This window comes from Theropithecus gelada, chromosome 1 (genome assembly GCF_003255815.1).
Source record: "Theropithecus gelada isolate Dixy chromosome 1, Tgel_1.0, whole genome shotgun sequence".
Lineage (NCBI taxonomy): Eukaryota > Metazoa > Chordata > Mammalia > Primates > Cercopithecidae > Theropithecus > Theropithecus gelada.
The window spans coordinates 55,646,430-55,660,485 of record NC_037668.1 but is presented as its reverse complement, the minus strand read 5'-3'; the positions used below and the strand labels follow the sequence as shown (position 1 = coordinate 55,660,485).

Here is a 14,056-nt window from a genome sequence, read left to right as displayed (position 1 = left end):
GCTGGGATTACCAGTGGTAATCAGCAGGTGTGTGCCACCATGCCTGGCGGCTGGTGTTTTTTTTTTTTTTTAGTAGAGACGGGGTTTCACCATGTTGGCCAGGCTGGTCTCGAATTCCTGACCTCAACTGATCTGTCCGCCTCGGCCTCCCAAAGTGCAGGAATTACAGGCATGAGTCACTGTGCCCAACCAAATTTGGACATATTTTCAAGTGGAGCCATCATAGTTTGCTAACAGAATGGATGTGGGGTGTGAGAGAAGGCTTAGGACTCAGTTTCCTCATTTGTAAAATATTGATAGTAATACCTGCCTACCTACTCTGCTTATCGATAATCTCAAAAGAGGTGCTGATCTGCAGCTGCCACGTGTGCGCGTGGAAGGGACTATACTGGAAGGCAGGCCGAGCCAACAGTCCTGGACCTTGAGCCAGGTGTCCTGGAGACTCTGGGCAATGGAGGCTGGTTGATCCCGGAGGTCCCTCCCAGGCTTGCTGTCCCTCCTGGAGGGTGGTGGCTGGAGGAGGGCTGAGGTGAAACTGTTTTGGAACCAAGGATCTGGGCTGGGGAGCAGAGTTGAGGCCTTGCCTTTCAGGTGAGCAGTTTGCATGAAGGCTAAGTTCATGTACAGACCATGGCCTTATATTTCAGGGCACTCGAGGCTCAAAAGGCCTCTAAGGGAGATAAGAAGAAATGATCAAACTGAGTCTGTTTCTTTTCTTTCTTTTTTTTTTAAAAAATATAAAGATGGGGTCTCATTATATTGCCCAGGCTGGTCTCGAACTCCTGGGCTCAGGCAATCCTCCTGCCTTGGTCTCCCAAAGTGCTTGGCCTGAGCCTGTTTCCATGTGCCTGGCAGGAGGTCTGGGCTGCATTTTGGGGACTGGGAGAGTGTGTGTGGTGGGGGAGCATGGAGCAGTATGGACGCATGAACTTGAGGAAGGAGGTGAGCCTGGCAGGTGTGAGTGAGGGGAAACTGGGCATGAGTGTGCAGGTATCTGGAGGAACACAGTGAGAGTGGGCATCTCTGCATGAGAGTAGGCACTGAGTGTATATGAGTGTGCAAGTGTTATGTGGTCTGAGTGTGTCTGCCTGTGTGTGATGTGGGGCTGGAGATGGAGGAGGGGGCAGATGGTTGGCTCTAGTTCTATATGACTGAGGCAAATGTTACAAGTGGTTTGTCCTGGCCAGGCGCAGTGGCTCATGCCTGTAATCCCAGCACCTTGGGAGGCCGAGGCGGGTGGATCACTTGAAGTCAGGAGTTCAAAACCAGCATGGCTAACATGGTGAAACCCCATCTCTACTAAAAAGACAAAAATTAGCCGGGCATGGCAGTACATGCCTGTAATCCTAGCTACTTCAGAGGCTGAGGCAGAAGAATCGCTTGAAACTGGGAGGCAGAGGTTGCAGTGAGCTGAGATTGAGTCACTGCACTCCAGTTTGGGGGACAGAGTGAGACTCTGTCTCAAAAAAAAAAAAAAAAGTATTTTGTCCTTTGAGAGCCATTTTTGGCTTTGATAAGGGACATTAGGAGGCGGAGCCTGGCCCAGATACCCAGAGTGGAGCTGAGGCTGGATGCTGATGCAGGCCCCCGACTCTGCTTACACCTGCCTTGCTGTGGGACCCTGGTCCTGTCGGGACCTCAGTTTCCCTCTCTGTGTAGGAGGTTGTTGGGTCGGCTGATGTATCTGAGGGACTTGCTTCTTTAGACAGGGTCCATCCCAGTGCCTGGTGCCTGGGGGTGCTCAGATGGTGCTTGTTGGTTGGTTGAAGGAATGAGTGGGTAAATGGACTGGAAACCGAGGCAGAGACTCTGGCTCACCTCTCACTTATGCACATGGGATGCCCCCACCAGCTCACTTTCACACATACCCCCACACCCACACTCACACATTCATGTGTATTCACCCTCGATTGCCCACCCCTCTTCACCCACACGCTCCCACGAACTCACACGCTGCCCAACCCAGGCTCAAGGTCTCAGGGAGCTTCCACGTCCACCCCCACAGCTCTGTTCCCATGGGGTTTCTGGGCTCAATGCTTCTTGGTCTCCAGGGATGCCCTGCCCAGTCATGCCGCTGACCACAGTGACTCTTCTGAGCTCCTCTCTTCTCCCTCCACTTCATATCCCAGCGGGCATTCTCTTTCCTCCACTCCCTTTCTTTTATTTTCTCTCTCACTCCCATCCAGAGACACACAGACCCAAATGCGCACTGGCACATGCTCGCCGCCTGTGTCTCCTCATCTCGTCTTTTGTCTTGGATCTTCCCTTGTCTTTGTGCCTGAGTCTCCTTGTTCCTCTCATCTCTCCTGGCGTTTACATCTGTCTTTTTCCCTGAGCCTCGCTCCCTCCATCCATTCCTCCGCCCTCTCATTTTTTTTCCCTGACTCCCTCCCCCCTCCTCCCTTTCTCCTTTGATTTTCCTGGTCCCTCATCTCTCCTCTCTCCTCTTCCTCACTCTCATGCTCCCTTTCTCGCTCTCTTGAGTGCATGCACTTGCTTTCTCTCTCTTGCTTTTCCTCTTTCTCACCTCAGCTCCCTGGCCTTGGGCGCTGCCTACAGTCGGCGTCCCTCGCTCTTTACGAGAAGCCTCTGTGCAGTGCCCAGGTCCTGGCGGCCCAGCTTGGAAGTTCCTGTGGCACCCCTTGAGAGGCCCTAGGGCCATAGCATTTCCTCCCAGGGGTGACTTGGTAGTGATACGCTGTTTCCTCACTTCTGCAATTGCCAGACAGCACAGAGGCTGAAGCTGGGGCCAGGACCCAGACAGAGACACACAGTTCCTGCAGCTGAAGCCACTGCCCCTGCTACAGGTAAGGGGGACTCCTGGCCCCTGCTGGGCAAGGGGGAGGCATAGAAAAATATCCTTAGGAGGCAAACCAAGGTCATGCCCCCAGGCTGCACCTAAGCAGATGGGCGCTTCTATTTTTCTTTTCTTTTCTCTTTTCTTTTCTTTTATTTTCTTTTCACAGGGTCTCTCACTCTGTTGCCCAGGCAAAAGTGCAGTGGCGTGATCACGGCTCGCTGCAGCCTGGACCTGCGAGGCTCAGGTGATCCTCCCACTTCAGCCTCCCAAGTATCTGGGACTACAGGCGTGCTCTACCATGCCTGGCTAATTTTTGTATTTTTTTGTGGAGACAAGGTCTTACCTTGTTGTCCAGACTAGTCTCCAACTCCTGGGCTCAAGCAATCAGCCTGCCTTGGCCTCCCAAAGTGCTGGGATTGTAGGCGTGAGTCACTGTGCTCGGCTGCTTCTGTTTTTAAGGGATTGTTCTGGCACCTTTCTCAGGCCCAGAGTCTCATGTTTAGAAATAACTTCTAGTGTCCAAACATTCCTGGAGAACCCAACACCCAAGTTTGGCTTTTCCGAGGCTGGGACAGTGCTGACCCAGAGACCCCACTGGGAGGTGGTGATGGTGGTGATGGGGGCAGCTTGGATCTCAGGGAGCGAAATGACATCTACTTGACTAGCTGTGTGGTCTTGGCCAAGTTACGCTCCATCTCTGTGCAGTTTTCTAAATTGTCAAATAAGGATAATGCCATCTCCCCCACAGAACTGTCGGGACATACAAAGGATCTACTACAGGGCGGGGTACTTAGGAACTCACTAAATGCTAGGTTTGCGGGGTGGGGAAGGGGGTGCTGAAAATAACCATGTTCTTATACACAGGGCCAAGCCCACAACCAATGGCCCCTATCAGGTCCCAGGTGCTAGGGACAGGGCCCAGGCTGGCACCCGCCGTCCTCCGCTGGCAGGAGGTCCCGACGTGGGGCTGTGTACTCGCTTACTTGTGAAATATGACAGAACCGGCAGGCTCTCTCCCCACACCTCCGGCTGCTCTCCTTTAGCTCTGACTGAATACCCAGCTGTGTTCAGGTGTTTGGGGCGGGGTGTGTGTGTGTGTTGGGGGAGGCGGTAGGGGTGGGAGGTGTGTTGGGGAATGCTAGGGAAGCAAAAGAGACACCACTATCTTTAGGTCCTGACAAACCAGCCAGAGAAAGAGGTCAGCCCCTTAGATGACTGGGTCCTGGGCCTGAAGTGGGCATCCGGGGTTTCGATCTCAGCTCCTGCTGACAAGCTGGGGCATTGAGTCGTTCAGAAGTGGCACTTTCCTCCTTTGCAGATTGCAGGTTAAAATACTGACCTCTGTGGGCCGGGCGTGGTGGCTCACGCCTGTAATCCCAGCACTTTAGGAGGCTGAGGCTGGCAGATCACGAGGTCAAGAGATGGAGACCATCCTGGCCAACATGGTGAAACCCCATCTCTACTAGAAATACAAAAATTAGCTGGGCGTGGTGGCAGGTGCCTATAATCCCAGCTACTCAGGAGGCTGAGGCAGGAGAATTGCTTGAACCTGGGAGGTGGAGGTTGCAGTGAGCTGAGATGGTGCCACTGCACTCCAGGCTGGGTGACAGAGCGAGACTCCGTCTCAAAAAACAAAACAAAACAAAACAAAATACTGACCTGTGAGTTTGAGGGGAGGATGAAGTAAGAGGTGGGGTGGGGAAGTGCTTTGTCAATTGGAAAATGCTGCACAAAGGGGACCGATGCATTCCCTCTAATGCTGACTCTGTGATGCCTGCTGTAAACGCCTTACGGATGAGGAACCTGTTTTGTTCACTGTTGTATCCTTTATCCTTAGCACAGGGTTTGCAACATAGCATATGCTTAGAATATGCACAGGACAGATGAATGACGAAGCGGTTTTTGCAGTTGGAAGGGAATGGATGGTGAACCAGAGGTCCAGTATCTGGTCCCAGCTCTGCCCCCGACACTGTGTTCACCTTGGGAAAATCCCTTCTCATCTCTGGGCCTCAGTTTCCCCATCTGGTCATTGAAGGAGTAAGGAATTCACAGTTTATGTTATCAGTGACAAAATGCACCTACAGGACTGAGTTTTCTCTGATTGGTGGTGGGAAGCGGGTATGAGGAGAGGTTGGGATCTTGTTGTCCTTTTACAGGGATCCCCTTCCCACCCCAGGCCTATAAAGGAGGCCTTGTTGAAGAGGACGGCATTCTCTTTCTTGGTGGCATCCCCCACTTTCCTGTTCTGATCCCCTAGGTGGGTAGAGGCTTGGGCCTCCGAGGGCAACAGTGGAGCAGGAGCCTGGTAGCACCCCTTGATGGGCCTAGAGGTGTGTGTCTGGGGCAGGAGTGGAGCCAGCTCCCGAAGGGCAAATGCTGGGACCCTGCTGCAGCCCCCTCTCTGACCAGCCCCTCTTGGGTTCTTTGACAGCACGATGAGAGCGAGAAGCCTCTGGTGTGTCTTTGTGTGTGAATGTGTGTGCATGTGTGTCTGTGGTTATGTGGGGTGTCTGGCTATGTCTGCGTGTATCTGGAATGATGGGCTGGGAGCATAGCCAGGCTGCATGTGGCCTGCTCCAGCCAGACAGCTCCCCTCCCAGGAGCAGATGGCCCACAAAGCCAGCTGAGAGGCTGATATGCCTCTGTGTGTCTTCAGCCGAGGGGAATCACAGCCAGATTCTGTGTGTGTATTTGTTTGTGTGTTTGTGTGTGAGAGAAAGAAACAGAATATGCAGGGGAGGATCACCACTCAGCCGCCCCTCCCCACTCCCTTGGTTCTGCAGGAGGGGGATCATCAGGGCCTGGGTTTGGCGTTGAGCCCGACTGGCTAACGGCAGAAGCACGTCAAAATCAAATTTGTGCATACCCTGCGCCACCCACCCCGCCCCGCTTTTTTTTTTCTTTTGAGACAAGATCTTGCTCTGTCATGAAGGCTGGAGTGCAGTAGCATGATCACAGCTCACTGCAGCCTCGATCTCCTGGGCTCAAGCAATCCTCCCACCTCAGTCTCTCAAGTAGCTGGTACCATAGGTGCACACCATCTTGCCTGGCTAAGGTTTGTGGTTTTTTTTTTTTTTTTTGTAGAGGTAGGGTTTGACATGATGCCCAGGCTGGTCTTGAACTCCTATGCTCAAGCAATCTGCCTGCCTCGGCCTCCCAAAGTGCTGGGACTACAGGTGTGAGCCACCATGCCTGGCCCTCCCCACCCCCCCCTTTTGTTTTTTAAGAGACACAGTCTTGCTCTGTCACCCAGGCTGAAGAGCAGTGGCATGATCATGACTCACTGCAGCCTTGAACTTCTGGTCTCAAGCCATCCTCCTGCTTTAGCTGCCCAAGTAGCCAGGACTACAGGCGCATGCCACCATGACTGGCTAATTTAAAAAACAATTTTTTTTTTTTTTTTTTTTTTTTTTTTGTGGAAACGGGATCTTGCTATGTTTCCCAGGCTGGTCTTGAACTTCTGGCCTCAAGCCATCTCCCACCTTGGCTTCCCAAAGTGCTGGGATTACAGGCACGAGCCACTGCACCCAGCCTACATTACCTTTTACAGTTCATAAAGTCCATTTCAATGTATCAAGTGCTTTACTGTTTACCAAAAACTGTCACTACCAATAATCTCACTTCCTTTTTTTTTTTACAACAATGTTTTGAGATAAGCAAGGCACAGACACCGCATTTTGCAGATAAAAACCCAAGGCTCAGAGCTGGAATGAGGCTCACTCAAGTTATGTGGGTGATTGGCACAGCTGAGGCCAGAGCCCACATCCCCTGGTTTCGGTTCCTATGCTTTCTCTCTGGCTAACCTCGATTGCTTCTAGGAGACAATGTGTAGCTGGCTTGGTGCATGGCCAATTCGGTTGCTTCTTTATTCACTTATTCAACAAACATTTTCTGAGGACAGCAGAGAAGGGAGTTCACAGTTACTGAGTAAATTGCTTCCCTCTGCTCTCACAATCACCCTGTGAGGAAGGTTTTATTACCATCATTTTGCAGATGAAGAAAGGGAGGCTGGGAGAGCCAAGGATCACATAGCAAGGAAAAGCAGACCCAGGTGCAGACTCAGGTCTGTGTGACTCCAGGGCCTGTGCCCAGCCCTGCTTTTTTCCCTATACGGGGTCCTGGACTGGCCACGAGGACACCAGCAGGACTCAGGAACTCCTAGGCTGGGAAGAAGTCAGCGTGATTCCTGGTATAACAGAGGCATGGCCAGGTGCGGTGGCTCATGCCTGTAATCCAGCACTTTGGGATGTCGAGGTGGGCGGATCACCTGAGGTCAGAAGTTCGAGACCAGCCTGGCCAACATGGTGAAACCCTATCTCTACTAAAAAAATAAAAATTAGCCGGGCGCGGTGGCTCAAGCCTGTAATCCCAGAACTTTGGGAGGCCGAGACGGAAGGATCACGAGGTCAGGAGATCGAGACCATCCTGGCTAACACGGTGAAACCCCCTCTCTACTAAAAAATACAAAAAAAAAAAACTAGCCGGGCGAGGTGGCGGGCGCCTGTAGTCCCGGCTACTCGGGAGGCTGAGGCAGGAGAATGGCGGGAACCCGGGAGGCGAAGCTTGCAGTGAGCTGAGATCCGGCCACAGCACTCCAGCCTGGGTGACAGAGCGAGACTCCGTCTCAAAAAAAAAAAAAAAAAAAATATGTGTATATATATATATATATATATATATATATATATAAATTAGCCAGGCATGGTGGCGTGCGCTTGTAATCCCAGCTACTTGGAAGGCTGAGACACGAGGATCGCTTGAATCTGGGAGGCGGAGGTTGCAGTAAGCTGAGATTGCGTCATTGCACTCCAACCTGGGTGACAGAGTGAGACTCGGTCTCAAAAACAACCCACCCACACACAAACAAAAACCAGAGGCATAACAGAGGCATGATGTGCCCAGTGCTGGGGCAGCCCAGAGGAGGTGGTTCCTCCCTCCCTCTTCCTGGCCCTGGCCCTGTCCTGGAAGCAAAATTGGGTAGGGTAACTCAGACAGATACCACCTGGGTATCTGGGAGCCAGGAGGAGAGACCCAGGCCAGACTTGGGGTTAACTAGGCCAGCTGAGCAGAGGCTGAGTCTCATCAATGTTATATACATATCTGGGGCCAGGGTGAGGTCCCCAGTGAGAAGGAACACTGGGTAACTCTGACTGGCACCCAGATCATCATCATCCCGGGTGCCCTAGACCCTGTCCTTAACCTCTCCCAGACAGGGTGCTCCATTCATCAGCCAATAAATGTGCATGGTCCCTTGCACTGGGAATTGTGGGAGCCTGGCACAGAATTCCCCAGAGGTCAGGATTTCTGCTCCCTTAATTCATCCCTCAAATCCTTCTGCATCTTGGAGAAATGGTATTGAAACCACTCTGTGAGAGGTATCATTAGAGGGTGTGGCCGGCACGGCCAGGCCAGGGCACAAATGTCAAGCAACAGAGCATGTCAGAAAAGGAAGTAACTCATGTATTGAGCACCTTCTATATGCCTAGTACTGTAGAGGTTGTCTGTCTTCAACATCAGGGCTACGCTGTGAGGTCTTTTTTTTTTTTTTTTTTTTTTGAGATGGAGTCTCGGTCTGTCACCCAGGCTAGAGTGCAGTGGCACAATCTCAGCTCACCAAAACTTCCCCCTCCCGGATTCAAGTGATTCTCCTGCCTCAGCCTCCCACATAGCTGGGATTACAGATGTGTGCCACCACGCCCAGCCAATTTTTGTATTTTTAGTAGATATGGGGTTTCATTATGTTGGCCAGGCTGGTCTCAAACTCCTGACCTCAGATGATCTACCTGCCTTGGCCTCCCAGAGTGCTGGGATTACAGGTGTGAGCCACCCCATCTAGCCTAATTTTTATTTTTAAGAGATAGGGTCTTGCTGTGTTGCCCAGGCTGGAGTGCAGTGGTATGATCATAGCTCACTGTAATGGACCCAAGTGATCCGCAGCCTCAGCCTCCATAGTAGCTAGGACTGCAGGCATGTGCCACCACGCCTGGCTAATTTTTTTTTTTTTTTTTTAAATTTTGTAGAGACAAAATTTGGTTATGTTGCTCAGACTGGTCTTAAACTCCTGGCCTCAAGCAATCCTCTTACCTCAGCCTCTCAAAGTGCTGGCATTATAGGTGTGAGCCACCTTTCCAGCCTCAATGTTGATGTTATTCCTGTTTTATAGATGAGGAAACCGGGACTGGTCCCAGGGAATCTAAGAGCTGGGATTGGCTAGAGCTGGGGCATGAGGGTTTGGAAACGAAGAGTGAGGGACACTGTGACTGTGTGTGTACGGAGGCTCACCTGTCTATTTAGTCAATATTTCTCATGTGTGTGCTATGTAGGAGGCCCTGTGATGGGTATTGGTGATATGTCAGAAGCCTTGGCCCTGGGGAGTTCACAGTCCAAAAGGAGAGAGAAATCAAGAGCTATGATAATGCAATGTGATGTATTATTATGGGAACTTGAGGTGGAACTTCCAACTCTGTCTGGGTAAGAAAGTAAGAGGAATGATAGCCAACATTCAATGAGCTCTCACTATAGACCAGACCAGGCACCTTCTTTTTTTTTCTGAGATGGAGTCTTGCTCTGTCGTCCAGCTGGAGTGCAATGGCGTCATCTTGGCTCACTGCAATCTCTGCCTCCTGGGTTCAAGCGATTCCCCTGCCTCGGCCTCCCAAGTAGCTGGGATTACAGGCATGCGCCACCACGCCTGGCTAATTTTTGTATTTTTAGTAGGGATAGGGTTTCACCATGTTGGCTAGGTTGGTCTCGAACTCCTGACCTCAAGTGATCTGCCCGCCTTGGCCTCCCAAAGTGCTGGGATTACAGGCGTGAGCCACTGCGCCCGGCCCTGATAAGGACTTTATATACATTATTTCTTTCTTTCTTTTTTTTTTTTTTGAGACAGAGTCTCGCTCTGTGGCCCAGGCTGGAATGCAGTGGCGCAATCTCGGCTCACTGTAAGCTCCGCCTCCTGGGTTCACGGCATTCTCCTGCCTCAGCCTCCCGAGTAGCTGGGGCTACAGGCGCCCACCACCATGCCTGGCTAATTTTTTGTATTTTTAGTAGAGATGGGGTTTCGCCATGTTAGCCAGGATGGTCTCGATCTCCTGACCTCGTGATCCGCCTGCCTCGGCCTCCCAAAGTGCTGGGATTACAGGCGTGAGCCACCGCGCCCGGCCATACACGTTATTTCATTGACTCTTCACACCACTCTGGAGAGGTATGTGCCTGGGTATTATCAGCTCCATTTTCAGGGAGGGACCTGAGACTCAGAGGGAGAACAGGCTTGGCTGTGGTCCTGTGGTAGGAAGTGAGAGAGGCAGGATTTGAACCCAGGTTTGTCTGACTCCCGAGTCTGTGCTCTTAACCACTGTTCTCTAAATACTATATATCCTTTATTTTGCTTGATGCTTACAAAAGCCCTATGAAAGAGACGTGTTACTATTTTACAAATGAGGCCCAAAGGAGGCAAGCAGTTTTACCAAAGGTTGCACAGCTTTTAAGTCATAAACTGAGTCATATGACTCTAACTTAAAAATACACAATGTACTTTCAAATTTGCCATCTCTTAGGCTCATTAATTTTTTTTTTTTTTTTACGGTGGTGAAAACCATAACACAAATTTACTCTCTTAGCGTGCATTTTTAAAAATTTAAAAATTTATTTTATAGAGATTGGGGTGTTGCTATGTTGTCCAGGCTGGTCTCAAACTCCTGGGCTCAAGTGATCCACTCATTCTGGCCTCCCAAAGTGCTGGAATTACAGGTATGAGCCACGTGCCTGGTCCCTCTTAACATTTTTAAAGTGTATAGTGCAGTCATGCTAACTATGTTCACATTGTTGTATAACAGATCTCTAGAACGTTTTATTTTCTTTTTAAATCCTGTGAGTGCCAGTAGAATGTTTTCACCTTGGCTGGGCGCGGTGGCTCACGCTGGTAATCCCAGCACTTTGGGAGGTCAAGGCAGGTGGATCACTTGAGGTCAGGGGTTCGAGACTAGCCTGGCCAACATGGTGAAACCCTGCCTCTACTAAAAATACAAAAATTAGCTGGGCGTGGTGGTGCATACCTGTAATCCCAGTTACTCAGGAGCCTGAGGCAGGAAAATCGCTTGAACCCGGGAGGCGGAGGTTGCGTTGAGCCAATATCATGCCATAGCACTCCAGCCTGGGTGACAGAGTGAGACTTCATCTCAAAAAAAAAAAAAAAATTTTTTTTCATCTTGCATGACTGAAACTCTACATCTGTTGAACATCTCTCTATTTTCCCCTCCCCCAGCCCCTGGTGGCAACCACCATTCTGCTTTTGGTTCTATGCGTTTGATTACTTTAAATGTCTCATATAAGTGGAATCATGTAGTATTTGTCTTCTCGTGGCTGGCTTATTTCACTTAGCAGAAATGTCTTCAAGATTCATCCACGTTGTAACACGTGTCAGAATTTTCTTCCTTTGTGAGGCTGAATAATATTCCATTGTATGTATATACCACATTTTGCTCATCCATTCATCTGTCCATGGACATGTTAGGTGTTTCCATGCTTGACGATTGTGAATAATGTTGCTGTGAATATGAATGTGCAAATGTCTTTTCAAGATCCTGTTTTCAGCTGGCACGGTGGTTCACGCCTGTAATCCCAGCACTTTGGGAGGCCAAGGCAGGAGGATCACTTGAGCTCAGGAGTTAGAGACCAGCCTGGCAAACATGGCCAAACCTCATCTCTACTAAACATACAAAAATTAACTAGGCAAGGTGGTGGGTGCCCGTAGTCCCAGCTACTAGGGTGGCTGAGAACCACTTGAACCTGGGAGGCAGAGGTTGCAGTGAACCAAAATCGTGCCACTGCACTCCAGCCTGGGCAACAGAGTGAGGCTCCATCTCAAAAAAAAAAAAACAACAAAAACCTGTTTTCAGTTCTTTTGAATATATAGTGTACCCAGAGTAGAATTGCTGGGTCATATAATCATTCTAATTTTAGTTTTTTGAGGAGCTTCTATATTCTTTTCCATAGTGGCTGCACCATTTTAGAATCCCATCAACACTGTGCAAAGGTTCCCATTTCTCACATCCTTGCTCACACATTTCTGTGTTATTGACAATGGCCATCCCAGTGGGTATGAAGTGATATTGCATTATGGTTTCAATTTGCGTTTCTCTGATGATCAGTGATATTGAACCACCTTTTCACGTGTTTGTGGTCACTGGTGTATCTTCTTTGCAGAAATGTCTATTCAAGTTCTTTGCCCATTTTTAAACTGAATTTTGTTGTTGTTGTTGTTACTGAGTTGTAGGAGTTCTGCTTATTAACCCCTTATCTGATATCTGGTTCCATCCCAAAGGTTGCCTTTTCTCCCATCCACAGGTTGCCTTTCCACTCTGCTGATTGTTTTCCTTTGCTTCATGGAGATTATTTAAAGTTTGCCAAAAATTCGTTTATTTCTGCTTTCGTTGCCCGTGCTTTTGGTGTCATAGCCAAGAAATTATGACCCATTCCAATGTTATGAGGCTTTCTTTGTTGTTGTTGTTGTTTTTTTTTTTTTTTTTTTTGAGACAGAGTCTCGCTCTGCCGCCCAGGCTGGAGTGCAGTGGCGGGATCTCAGCTCACTGCAAGCTCCGCCTCCCGGGTTCACACCATTCTCCTGCCTCAGCCTCCTGAGTAGCTGGGACTACAGGCGCCCGCCACCGCACCCGGCTAGTTTTTTGTATTTTTTTTTTAGTAGAGACGGGGTTTCACCGTGTTAGCCAGGATGGTCTCGATCTCCTGACCTCGTGATCCGCCCGTCTCGGCCTCCCAAAGTGCTGGGATTACAGGCTTGAGCCACCGCGCCCGGCCATTTGTTTTTAATTTAAATAATTAATTAATGATTTTTGTTTGTTTGTTTTTTTAGAGACAGAGTCTCCCTCTGTTGCCTAGGCTGGAGTACAGTGGCACGATCATAGCTCACTTCAGCCTTGAGCTCCTGCGCTCAAGGTATCCTCCTGCCTCAGCCTCTGAGTAGCTGGGACTACAGGTGCATGTCATCATGCTCAGCTAATTTTTAAAATTTTGTGTAGAAACAAGATCTTGCTATGTTGCCCAGGCTGGTCCCGAAGTCCTGGCTTCAAGCAATCCTCCTACCTAGGCCTCCTAAAGTTCTGGGATTACAGGCATGAACCATGGTACCTGGCCTGTTGTGAACCTTTTTTTTTTTTTTTTTTTTTTTTTTTTTTTTTTTTTTAGACGGAGTCTCGCTCTGTCCCCCGGGCTGGAGTGCAGTGGCCGGACCTCAGCTCACTGCAAGCTCCGCCTCCCGGGTTCACACCATTCTCCTGCCTCAGCCTCCCGAGTAGCTGGGACTACAGGCGCCCACCTCTGCGCCCGGCTAATTTTTTGTATTTTTTTAGTAGAGACGGGGTTTCACCGTGTTAGCCAGGATGGTCTCGATCTCCTGACCTCGTGATCCACCCGTCTCGGCCTCCCAAAGTGCTGGGATTACAGGCTTGAGCCACCGCGCCCGGCCTTTTTTTTTTTTTTTTTGAGATGGAATCTTACTCTGTTTCCCAGGCTGGAGTGCAATGGCACGAGCTTGGGCTCACTGCAACCTCTGCTCTGCCTCCCGGGTTCAAGTGATTCTCATGCCTCAACCTCCTGAGTAGCTGGGATTACAGGCACCTGCCATCATGCCTGGCTAATTTTGGTATTTTTGTAGAGATGGGATTTCACCATGTTGGTCAGGCTGGTCTTGAACTCCTGAGTTCAGGTGATCTGCCCACCTTAGCCTCCCAAAGTGCTGGGATTACAGGTGTAAGCCACTGTGCACAGCTGTGTAGCTTTTATCCTATGTTGTCTTTGAGGAGTTTTATAGTTTCAGGTCTTATGTTTAGGTCTTTAATCCATTTTGAGTTAATTTTTGTATAATACATGGTGTAACATAAGAGCCCATCTTCATTCTTCTGCATGTGGATATCCATCTTTCCCAGCACCTTTAGTTGAAGGGACTATCCTTTCCCCATTGTGTAGTCGTGGTCCTCTTGTCAAAGATTATTTGACTATGTGAGGGTTTATTTTGGGTCTTTCTGTTCTGTCCCATTGATCTACGTGTCTGTCTTTATGCCAGTCCAAACCATTTTGATTATTGTAGCTTTGTAATATGTTTTGAAATCAGGAGTTGTCTTTCAGTTTTGTTCTTCTTTCTCAAGATTGTTTGGACTACTTGGTGTCCTTTGAGGTTTCATATGAATTTTACAATTTTAAAAAAATTTCTGTAAAAATTACATTGGGAGTTTGATAGAATGG

General features: G+C 49.5%; 1 protein-coding gene across 5 annotated transcripts in view; it reads left to right on the top strand.

Annotated features, from left to right (window-relative positions):
• The window catches only part of PTAFR (platelet activating factor receptor), a 64,397-nt gene that overhangs the window by 28,439 nt on the left and 21,902 nt on the right, over positions 1–14,056 (top strand). The window contains exons 1-2 of one of the 5 annotated variants that reach the window (XM_025377978.1): positions 2,726–2,807; positions 6,794–6,863. The exons of 2 other annotated variants lie outside the window; for them this stretch is intronic. The gene's annotated coding sequence lies outside the window, so the exon portion shown is untranslated. Of the gene's footprint in view, positions 1–2,725; positions 2,808–6,793; positions 7,055–14,056 lie in introns of those variants that run through there. 2 more of the 5 variants (XM_025377979.1, XM_025377975.1) reach the window with 2 other exon arrangements.